Consider the following 13,080-nt stretch of genomic DNA (forward strand, 5'->3'; position numbering starts at 1 on the left):
TGAGGTTGTCATTGCATTATGTCAGAGTTAACAGACTTCGAACGTGGGCAAATTGTTGGAGCACGTATGGTAGGTGCTTCCGTAAGCAAGGTAGCCGAGGTGTTTAGTGTTTCAAGATGTACTGTATCGAAGATTTATTCCGCATATTTGAAAAGCGGAAAAACATCATCTGCTAAATCACAGCGCGGACGAAAGTGTGTCCTGAGTGATCGTGACAGACGATAATTAAGGGCAATTGTGACGAAAAATAAGAAGACCCCAGCTGCAAAAGTTACTGCTGAAATGAATGTTGTGTTACCGAACCCTGTGAGTACCAAAACAATTAGAAGGGAGCTTCATAAACAGGGAATCGCTGGCCGTGCTGCAATCGAGAAGCCACTCATCAGTGATGTTAATGCCCGTAACAGGAAAAGGTGGTGTTAAAGTCATAAAGCCTGGACTATAGAGCAGTGGAAGCGAGTAATATGGTCTGACGAGTCTTCTTTCACATTGTTTCCCACTTCTGGCCGAGTTTACGTCTGGAGAACGCCATCTCAAGCCTATAATACAGACTGCTTGTTGCCAAGAGTGAAACATGGCGGGGGTTCTCTTATGGTTTGGGCAGCCATATCGTGGTTCTCTGCTAGCCCCATGATAACTGTGTCAAGGCACATGACTGCCAAGACTTATGTGAACATTTTGGCCGATCAAGTTCATCCCATGGTACAAACTTTGTTCCCCGATGGTGATGGTGTCTTCCAAGACGACAAAGCCCCTGTTCACACAGCTCACATTGTCCAGGACTGGTTTTCTGAGCACGAGGATGAGTTGTCCCATCTTCCCTGGCCACCACAGTCACCAGACCTGAATATTATCGAACCTTTGTGGTCTACATTGGAACGGAAAGTGAGTTCTCCTTATCCACCGCCAACATAGTTATCAGAACTTGCCACCGTTTTGCAGGAAGAATGGTAAAATATTCCCTTGGCAAACATACAGGAACTGTATTTATCCATTCCGAGAAGACTGCAAGCTGTTTTGGATGCCAACGGGTTTCCTACACCATATTAAGCAAAGAAACATGTTTTTTTAAAGGTGTTTCCATATTTTTGTCCAACCCCTGTAACTAATAATCTTAAATACCTTATTTCTTATATCATCGATCAATTTTGCATAGGATCATTTCGAAGGTATAAATGTAATAAACAAAAAGTAAAATAAAAAAAAAATCTGTATTGGTAAAATATTTTGTTTGTTTTATTTGTTCTATAACATTCTCTTGCTTTCGTTAATAATCCTACACATTAAACACCAGGGGTTCTTTAAACTAAACTCCATCATTTTTTTTTTCTGGTTTTTTTTAAATGCTAAATTATTTTTAAAAGTTAAAAATTTCTACGCGTAGGCTATTTTCGCTTTTATATAAACTAATTAAAAATTAGTATTTGCAATAATTTTTTTCTTTGCTTATTGTATTAATCATTTGGACTAAAGACATCTTTCTGAAATTCATGTAATACATAATCTGCTTATAATAACAGCATTAAAAATTGTGCAATAAAATAACGCAATTGTGTAAATTAATATATCACGCAAATTTTGAGTTTTGAATTAAAACATTTATCTTCATTTTAATGTGCTGTTTGCCTTATTCCATTAACAAAAATATGCTTCACCATTAATTTGCAATGATCAATAGCAATGGAATGTAGGCGTACTCCATATACTTTATTTCTTTGTGTATGCATGTACATTCTATATGCACATCAAATGTACTGCATCATCATTGCTTTCTTTTATTTATAAAAATGCCTAGAATTTATCATATAGATAATAACTTTAAACGCGCATAATTCGTTCCACATTCGGAACGCTAGTAGCAGCATCTCAACGGTAAAACCCCTGAATGCTGGTAGTTTGCTCAGAGTTCGAATTCTGACGAACGGGCTGGTTGCATGGGCATTTTTGTGGTTTCTGAATGTGTAATACGAATAGTAGCCAATTTCTCTTAAAAAGTCCTGCATTAAGATATCTTTCTCTTATGAAGATTGTCCTTGAAAACTTAACAATAATCTAATGAACGGGACAAATTTGCATTCAGTTATTGGTTTTTCTCAGCAGCACCACTTTAATACAGTTTCCCTTAGAAAACTCCACAAGTGAGTAACCCTTTTGAGGCCTATAATCCATGTGCGCTTTACCATAATCAATTCACGTGTCATTCATAAAACTTAAAATTCTAGCACTTTAACCCCCATATTCATTTAATATATAATAGCATTTACGTAATTAAGTAAAGGCGAATTATGATATATTAGTTATATTAATTTAGCTAGGTAAATGCTATAAATAATAAAATATGAATATTAAATGAATAACGAAATATTAAAAAAACTTGAGAATAAAGCATATAGTAATTTAATTTATTGGTATAGTTTGAATAAGAAATCTTAATACTTACGTTATCCCATTGGTTACCGTGAAATGCAGCCAAACAGCACGATGTATATAGTACTAGTTATATATATATATATATATATATTTAAATAGATACCAGTTACATATAGTGCTCGTTATAATGCTATTTATTGCCAGTTATACATAGATAAACGTGACGTAATAACACACTCATAACATCCGAGCGTTCGTGAGATGTAACCAGTATAGATTCTTGAGGAGCCACCTTTAGGAACAAAGATAAAAATTAACTGTTATTTCTATATTTCTTTCCATTGCCTTATAAAAAAAAAAAAAAAAAAAAAAAAAAAAATCTGAAATGTTTCAGATTTTAAATTACGTCCAAAGGGGCGTTTTTTAACATTTTGTGTGTTACCTTTCTTTATTAAATACCATGTTCCTCGCACTTAAACCATAAGATCCAGTGCAACAGCAATATCGCAAAATAGTTTTAAAACGAGCATATCTTTAGAATTTCCGATACAGAGACTCACGCGCTGGAGATAAAAATGTTTTTTCTGCACAACGTTGCCATTGCTCGCTTTGAAATCCTTGAGTTTGTTAATCAAAAATTCGTCAAAGTTTTAAAAAATAGGAAATCGATCATAAAACAAATTTCAAATTTCAAATTTGGTCTTCCACATGCTCATATTCGTTGGAGGATTACGTTATTCAAAATTCGATGACTCTATGTACCGTTGTTTTATCACAATACGAGAAATATACATACATTTATGCAGATTTTTCATTATTTAATTTCTTCAAATATAATGCAGGACTCTAACATTTTGTGGCAACAGTTTGAAAAGTGAACCGACATTTATGAGTCCGACGCAAAATGCGAAAACGAAACTAATAGTCCTTCGGGATTCAAATCCCTTTGGACTAAAAAAAAAAAAAAAAAAAAAAAAAGACTAAAATTTATTAATTAGCTGCCTTCTACAGAAGTTATGAAATTCTACTATCAAAAAACATTGAATAACGAATGAAAACAAATATTGAATAAAAAGTAAAGCTAATGCTGCAATACCAAATATACTGTTTTATTTCGGTTGTTACTGAAGGTTGACACAAATGTGATGGAAACTTATAATTAAATGTCTTAATTTTTTAATTGTTACAGGGACAATAAAAAATGCAATGTTTCTTGGTGTTTTTCATGAACTGTGTTATTTTTACAGCATTTAAATACTGCATATTTAAATAGGCATGTCTCTCTTATTCTCTTATAGATGAAATATGAAACATATTCTCATCACCTTGATCCTGCTCATTAAAATGGTGAATTTTAGCTCTTCCAATTTACAAAAAGAATTAAAAGCAAGTATAGATAAAGCATTAATGACTTGTTCTAATCTCAGACCTCCTTTGGAACCTGTCTTGGCAATATCACCTTCGAGATATCCACAATTAGTCGCACTATTGAATCTACAGGCAGGAGGTAAGTATATTTTTATAACTTATTTCCTTACTGGATAACTGCAAGATAAAAGCATTTTCATTCTACTTTATGGGATGGATGTAATTGTCTGTCCCTTCCTAAGAGGCAATGGTGGCTCACCTATTAGGATCCTCCATAATAAAGAGACCACCACATTTGGCCTTAGGAGTGGCCGATGCCGGCATGGGCAAGTGCCCGCTTTTGGAAAAAAAAAAAAATTACAATTAAGAGCCGCTTTAAATATGCCAACTTTTGTCTCTTTCGGTAACTTTCCGGTATGTTGTAACTTATGCAAATGCCAATAATATTATCTTCCATTTTAGTTGCTCCTTGTGGACCCGAAGCATCTCATTCTCAGTTTTCTCTCGAAGATGAAACGACATGGCGTTTTTGTACCCTTGGAAACTGCAAGCGAGAAGTAAGTGTATGCATAAAATTAGGAGATTCCTAGTCTTAATTTCTAAAATTAAAAGTATCGAACCTTTATGGAAAGCCGTCGGGAGAGACCAAGAGAAATAATAGAAGTAAATGATAGTAAAAAAACTCAATATCTAATCATAAATTACAGTAATGCATCTAAGAACTGAAATGAAATGAAAAAAATGACAGGTTGCTAAATCAGTGATAACAAGGCATCATTCATCGAAGTTAAAAGAAAAGTTTTGAGCAATATTTTTTCACGATCAGATAAAATTGTTTCTAATTTTACTTTCCAAATCATTCAAAGCCTTCTTGACTAAGCGAGTGAAGCCCATAAATACTCCTCTTTCAAAGAAGATATCTAATCAAAACTGGAGATGGTTTTTCTTTCTCTTCAGGTGCTCAGGTTCTTCTGAGGGAAAGTGCATTTCAGTTATACATTTAGTAATCAATATCAATGCCAATTTTATTAACTTCTGAAAACAAATATCGCATTAGCAACAGAAATATACATTTTTACAGCGTTACAGTGATTCAATTATGCAAATTTTTTGAAGCTTATCTTAATGGGGCTAGAGCTAGAATTACGATGTCCTTTAAAATTTTTTAAGTACCAGAGCCAGGCTATGGTTGAATTTAAGCCCTAATGCAGGTGTTTAGATCAATAATTCACAATGTTTTATTATTTTTTTATAGAAAATGCCTCAATGAGTAAATTTAAAGAACTAAAAATTTAATGTAATGCGAATAAAAGAGGTGTTATATAAAATTTAGCAAGGAAACAACCTTGTATTTGGCAAGAACTCTATCGATTTCGAGGGAAAATCGGTACAGGTTTCCCTTCATCAACGGTAAAGAAATCTGCAACGAAGAAGAGCGAAAGCCAGGGTTGTATTTATACCTATAGGAGTAAAGCGAACGAGAAGCTGGCGCCATCTATCGGGAGAAGTCGTAAGGAAAATTAAAAAATTCAGTTAATAGAATTGTAAAAAAGTTAGGAAAGACTAGAGTGGATTTAAAGTCATTAATTAAAGCAAGCTAAATCTTTGTCAATGAGTAAAGTTTCAAGAAAATTCAATTCCCATTCGAAGAAGCTTTTTGAATAATTTTTGCATACCCAAAGTAAAAATTATGATCAAACTTCCAACTATGATTAGCTGTCGAGAACTTAATTTCGCCTTTTCGGACATAAGATTCGAGTTAACTCATATTAAACTTTAACACTCTTTTAGTTTGTTCGATACATCCAAACTACACTGGCACGATATGCTATAAATGTCCAAAGAATTAAAGTCAGAAATGGAATCTTTTAGAAACGAACCATAGATTTTTATTGATAGGCAAAAAAAATGACTTGAAAAATTTTCAGTTTTCTATACTATTTCAGCCGATAGATGGCGTTATTTTATAGCTCGCTTTACTCCTGTAGGTTATAAATAACCATCGTGGCTTTCCCTTCGTTGCAGATATTTTTTTTTGCTCCCTATGAAAAGGGATCTGTACCTGTTTGCTCTCGAAATGGATAGAGTTTCTGTCAAAATCTATACCGAACACAAGATTGTTGCTTTGTTAATATTTATGCTTTAATTTCGCGTGTTTCTTCTGTTTTCAAGACATGTTATAGTTTTATGTGTGTCATAGTAAGATATAAAGTTTATTAATTAGAGAGTTATTTATTTTTATTTGATAGAAATACTACCAGGCAACCTGGCAAAAGCTAGTCAAAATTGGATTAAATTTAGAATTTAATTAAGCTCTTAAATCAAGATAGAATGATGTTTGTTGTATATTTGTTCCGCACAAGATGTTCGCGTGATATTCTTCTATTGTAGTAGAAAACTGCCCCATGTGTAACGTTTTACGACTCTGATGAATAAATTCCTTTTGATGCTATAGGTTAAGTAAGATAACCAATAAAAAAAGGGGTGTAAGGAATGTGGAATCTAAACATACAAAATTCTTGGAATCAAAGATGCCTGAAGAAGTTATATTCAACAATTTGCTGCCCGATTATATAATAATTTCAAGGAGAGCAGAATGCAGTCATCATTTGAGCAAAAATTATATGCATTTGGCAATAGTTGGTGATAAACCTTGTGTGATACATGTTTCTTCCTCTGCAAAATTTTAACGCATGGTATTTCTTATACAATTTTAGAGCGCCTTCATTTTGCTGGTGCTCTTTTCCAAATTTAAACAGATCGTATAGAATTCTTCATGATAGTATTCTTTGATAATATATTTGTATGTGTCACCATATTTATACGTACATTTATACGTCATAAGAATACATATAGTACATATAGAACACGTCGTGTATTGCTATTTCGGGATAGAAGATGTTACGTAACACTCAAGATAATATTTATGTATTGTGCTCTGTTTTAATACCTCTTTGCCTGTTTAATTTCACTCTATTACAGCTTAAAATTGCGAGTTACTTTATCAGGACTGGTTGATAGTCTAATTTGTTTAGGGAACATCTAATGTCCTGATCGGGAACAGGGAACTTACTTAAGCTATGTTCGAGTATGTGTAGAATGGACAACACAAGCAGGAAGGGTTAACTTTACACTTTGTTCTCCACGATATTACAAGCGCTTCCGCACTTCGGGATACAAAGACCAACCCCTTGCAGTCTGAACGTAAAAATATAAGAACTACTAACTAACTTAAATAGGACCTAAATTCTGAATAATTTACACAGATGACTAACACTAAGGTTGGCCTTTCAGATTATTACGTATGTAGAACGCAAACTGCAGAAGACTACAATATGTCTTAGATATCATTAAACCTCTGGCCTTAAAGGGGGACAGCTACTGATTGAAAGCTCGCGTGAAGTACAGTGGCAAGGAGGCTCACTCTCTCTCCATCCAACTCTGTTCTTGGCGAAAAGCCACAAATTACATACTTAAGCGTTAGCAAGTACAATTTGCATAAACAATTTAACGCGTTTATTCTGGCTGGAAGTGGAAAATAAGAGAGAACATTAAAGTTTTAAAACAATATAAACCTTAGTCAAAGTTAAGATCTTACAACTTATTGTAAGAAATATTTTTTACAAGCTAACAATTATAGAGCTAACAGTTTGCATAACAGTTATAGAATTAAATGTGTTTCGCCGTCATGCAGAATAACTAAACTGTTAAATAAGTCTTATAAAATGTATTAAAAGCACGAACGAAGAGTGTAAAAGACCCCTTTTGGTACTCTTCTGTTTTGAGGGTAGTAAAAAAATTGCAGTGAAAATGTATGCGCAAAAGCGCCAAATCTAGCAAACTCGCCCATTTAACAACGCGCCAAATCTAGCGTACGCGCTGGTTTCAGATTGCATGAGTTTATATAGTTCTATATTTCTTAAGACGCCATCGAAATACTAGTTTAATTTCTAAATCCTTTTTTGATTTTAAATCCTTTTTTGATATCCTATGGATTTAACAATTTGGGAATTGCCCATGATGAAAAGTCGGCAATAGAATTTTGGGTAAAATGCAGAATCATTCACTGCCTGACGCGTTTTTAAGAATTGCACATACTCGGTATCCATGTGCACATCGAACTATTTTCACCTATTTCACTAAAAAAAATCCCAGAATTGCACAAAAATGGCACCCCCTTGACTTTATCTATGTACACATCGACCTATTTTCATTTAAAAAGTAAAATAAAATTGACAAAAATCCAATTATTTTTACCCTTGTAAAAAGCGGCAAACAAATAAGTGCCCTTCTGAATTCCGATTCTGAATATTTTCAAAGAAAAGGCATCATTCATTATAGAAAATTATGTTTGAACAACCAACGAGATGAAATTATGCTTTAGCGATAAGTCGGTAGCGAAATAGCGATGCAGGCATCCATTCAGTTATGTTTAGCAATTTTTATATAAATTATAATAATGATCTGAAATAGTTATTTACTCTTATGCTTCCATTCAGTCATGTTTAGTCTTTTTCATATAAATTATAATAATAAAAAAGTATTATATGAAATTAACCTTTCATCTAAATTAAAACATCAATCTTAGATAGTTATTTACTACTAGAATGCGCGGCGGTCATAGGAAATGACCGCTGTTTTATATATTATAAATTGTAATTAAAATGATTTGTGCAAAGGTGCCTGCTAATTTAAACTGAATTACCCAGGGCAGGCGGCGAGGACGCCCCTTTGCTTACTGTCCCATGGGGTTTCCCCTTTCTACTCGCTTAATTGCTTAAAGTAGAGTACAATGAAGGAAACCACTGGCGGTACATTTCTTAAGAGCCCACCGCTAGTTCAATCAATAAAAATGATTTATATAATGAAATGTTAATTCACATGTCAAAGATCTCTTTGTGCACAACATTTCTTGTGTAGATCTTTCGGTCATTTTTAAGCTCGCTTTGCAGAGAACGATCCAATATTTTTAATTTTACGTCCGTTCTTTCTCGAACTCTTGAACAGGCAACATAAAGTTGACCGTGTCCAAATGCAGGCTCAGGTAAAAAAATGCCAACGCGTTTAAGCGTTTAACCTTGAGACTTATGGATGGTCATAGCAAAGGCACGTTTTACAGGAAATTGTCTACGTCTCAATTGAAACGGCAAACTGCGCCGTGGCAACTTCACCCCATTGGCGAGTACAGTTACGCAAGCAACCAATAAACTATCGGTGACAGATACTTAAGCCGCATATATATATATATAGAGTGAAGTAACATCATCTCCTCCGAAACGGCTGACTACCGGGCTTAGCGAAGCACACCGTTGGATTCCGCAGGTCCATGGCACGACATTTTGACCATTCGCGTCTTCTTGGGACATTAATTAGCCGATATATTAATTAAAAACTAATTTTTCGCTACGTTTTCCCTACATTTTCCATTTTCTTTCTTGGGTTTACCCTATTAGAGGGATTTGGTTATGTGCCAAATTCTTTTTTCTCGAATAGCTAAGGAACGGCGCCGTGTTGAAATTCGAACGCTTATCCTCGGATTCCAAAAAATTCTCCGAATCCATCGATACCGTTCTCATCTTCGTAAGACTTTAATCGGTTAAGATATTAATTAAAAACTGCGGAAACTTTTTTTTTTTTATTTTCGCGCTCATTTTTCCGAGTGGCAACAGTGAACTATCGGCGACACACACTTTAGCCGCTTATATATATAAAGATTATACTTCCTTTCTTGCCGCAATTATTAGGGTTGCCGCAATTATATTTGGCAGCATTGGCATCAACAATAGTTTGGCGATTTTTACGGCTTTCGAAACCGATAGCACCACCTTTTTATTAAATACAAAAAGTGTAGAATGGAAGGCACTTCTGGTACTTACAAGCTCAGCCAGCATTATGGCTATAAATCAAAATAAGAATTTCGAATTGTAATCTAAGTAAAAATTAGCCAAAAGCTACGCAGAGATATTTAACCTTTAAAGTTAGCCTTTTTATCTACATCAGCGTGAAAACCGAACTAACGCTCTATCTAAGAAATCTAAAAACTTCCTTTAAATACTCTTTCTTTCTACCTCATTTACGTTCTGGCAGGGAAACGGAAACGAGGAGTGACAGTAAAGATCCCGAATATAAAATAACTGGTTAGCGAAAAATAATATTAACTGCCTTACACAGGTTTTGGGTAACAACTACAAATACCTTTGAAAATTGATTTGCTTTCCGGTCGGACATATTTTCTAAGCGGAGATGTTCACTGACGGTCAATATGTAAGTCGTTGTATATATGATAAAATTTTTGAAACATGTTTCGGAATGACGTAATATTTGGTCATAAATATTTATGTAAATTTTTGTTTATTTTTCAGAGGTGTGTCTGCGTTTCTACATACACAGGTCCTCGGTGCACAATTTATAAAAGAAAATGTTGGCTTATGTACTGTTTTTTGTCTAGCTGCAATCCTACACACCAAAGCTTTGCCTGTGTTTGTGACTCGAAACTTTATGGCAGAAAAGTATTAAGTAAGAGAAAACATAATCTATCTATCTATCTATCTATCTATATCTATCTATATATATATACAAGCGAAATACCTCTGACTCATCACGAGATCTCCGAAACTATACACTCGATTGACTTGAAAGTTACTCATTCCATGACGTAGACGCGCACTAAGAACGGATTTTACGTAAATCCTGTCCAAAATAGATTTTTGTTATACAGCAGAAGTTTCTCATACATATGGTTTTCAAATCCAAGTTCAAAATTTTCTTTTATTGTTGCCAAAACTAGATAAGAAATACAATGTTACAAATGAACGCATTTTGCCTTTAAAATTATTAAATTGCTAAATAACTTGCATCTATCCAATGAATACAAACAACATTTAAATGATAAAATTAATAATAACATTTATATTTAACTGCTATCATAAGTTTCATGAAAATAAATGTTATTATTAAGAGAAATAAATTATTGTGATGAAAACGAAAAATGTGGTTGTTGTTTATAAAAATTGCCATACATGAAAAATCAAGGAAAAATAATTATCATTGATTAAAAAGTTGTGTAACAAAGATAATAACATTTATTTTCATGAAACTTACGATAACAGTTAAATATATATAAACCTTAGTTGTTATATTGGCAATTTTTCGTGGTGTAGGCCTACTGGGACTACACCATCGTAGTATGATCGTGAATACCACTTTTTCCGTTCTATACGTGATGTATGATCGTGGTGTAGGCCTGGTGACGCATCCCAAAACGCAGTATTTCATGGGTGATGTAGAAATCTGTGTATGACAGATTCACTGACTGGTACTATATTTCCTGACTTTAAATTTAAAAAAAAAATACTTTAATTATGAATTCGAAATTAGACATTTCGTCCATATAAGAAGTCTAGGTTCACATTCTAATAGATAGTGTGCCCAGCAAAAGTGGGCAAGTATTAGCTATTTGTTTTACATTGTTGAACATTTCTATAAATTTTACAATTTAAGGTTATACACTGAGGGACAGAAAGGCTCAGACAGCCATTTTTAAAATAATCAATCTGGTTGTGACTGAGCTGAAATAGTTTGGAATTTCTTATATAAGAACCACTAATCACAAGAAGGAATAGTTAGCACTACGAATTGTGTGAAAATATGTAAGACGTAAGCCATGAATAATTTATACTTAATAGATCAGTATTTAAACGAAGCACTATTGTGGTTTCAAAAAGACTCGGTTCTGTTATCTCTAATCTAAAACGACTAGTACACCAATTTTTTCTCATATAGCAGTATTTCGGGTTTTCAAAGATTGGCCATTGAGAACGGAAAAAAAAAAAAAAAAAAAAAACCCTAAAGCTACTTAGAGCAATTCTATTGAACAAAAGAGGTGAAAGGTGGCTGGAACAAATCGTCTGCAGCAAAAGGAAAGCAGCAACGCAACAAATTAAAGTCCAGCACAATTCGAATGCATCACAACGCATGTTTGAAATTTCAACTGCCTTTTGTGATCAGGTGGATGGAATGCTTCCCGTAAGCAGATTAACTACGGCTTTTGTAGCAGATGGGTATTAACAGAATAAGAGCATTAAGTGTGTTTATTGTATAGCATGAAAGCATCCTAGCTGTGAGCTCAGAAACGCTAAAAATTGAACCTCTGAAGATATGTAAAAATGTTATCTGGTCGAATAGTTTCCTGCTTCATCAGATGACAAGATCAGAATATGAAGCAATCAGAAAGAATTCATGGACTCTTCTTGCAGAGTCTTGTGAAGGACTCTTCTTGCACAGTCTTGTGAAGGACTCTTCTAGCTGATGGAAATTATGAAAGCTAGATCTAGCTAGAAATTATGATCTGGGACATGTTTTCTTGGGGTACAGTGCGTTATTCAGATGTATACTCTGCTATAGTTTACCTCAATATTTTTACGGATCAGCCGCCCAGACGGGAAAGTGGTTAGTGTGTCTAACTGCCGTACCAAAGAGCCCGGGCTTGAATGCCGGAAATGGCATGGATGTAAATTGTTTGTACCTTTACAGGAGGGTAACGGTGACCTCCTATTGGTTCCCTCAATAATAAAATGATCACCTCTTCTGGCCTTAGTAGTGGCCAAAGTCTAAAATGGCTAGTGCCCGCTTTAAAAAAAATATTGTTATGTATCCCGTACATGTTGTGTATAGTTACAATATTCTATGATATAAATGGCTACTTTAGCAAAATAATGTACCCTGTCACCGTATACGATGGGTTTCAAAATGGTTTCAAATGGTTTCATGGTTCTGAGTTCAAACTGCTTCCGTAGCCAGTTCAGTCTGCTGATCTGAATTTTATTCAGCATTAATGGAACAATATAGAAAGGTCATTCCAATTCTTAAAAACATCATTTTCATATGTAAACGAATTAGGGTTGCCGCTGTCTCAACTTGGGCTTATTTTCTAGGAACGATATTAGCATCTTGTTGAAACTATGCCCAGAAGTGGCTGTGATCAAAGTTGGACCAGTGTATTATTAGGGAAGAGTCTCTAATATTTTGACCACTCAGTATTTATTACGATAACCAGACTCTGTATCACCTTTACATGTTAGAAAGTTTTCCATTTTAAGCTGCAGATCTATTGATATAAAATCAGAAATAAAACGTATCGAAATCACTCTGTGTTTTAGACTATGGGTCACTATCATATTATGTTATACCAAAAGCTGAAATACATACAGATTTGATGCTACTGAATAAATTTTATTAGACTTAAGCGGAAACCACTGATTAGGAGTTCTATAAATATATATACATAGTTTTAACCAGTAAAGTAAACTTCAAACGCGAAATTTATTTTTAGTTGATTCTGAA

This window comes from Stegodyphus dumicola, chromosome 9 (genome assembly GCF_044657685.1).
Source record: "Stegodyphus dumicola isolate Sdum_Otavi_A_Nest chromosome 9, ASM4465768v1".
NCBI lineage: Eukaryota > Metazoa > Arthropoda > Arachnida > Araneae > Eresidae > Stegodyphus > Stegodyphus dumicola.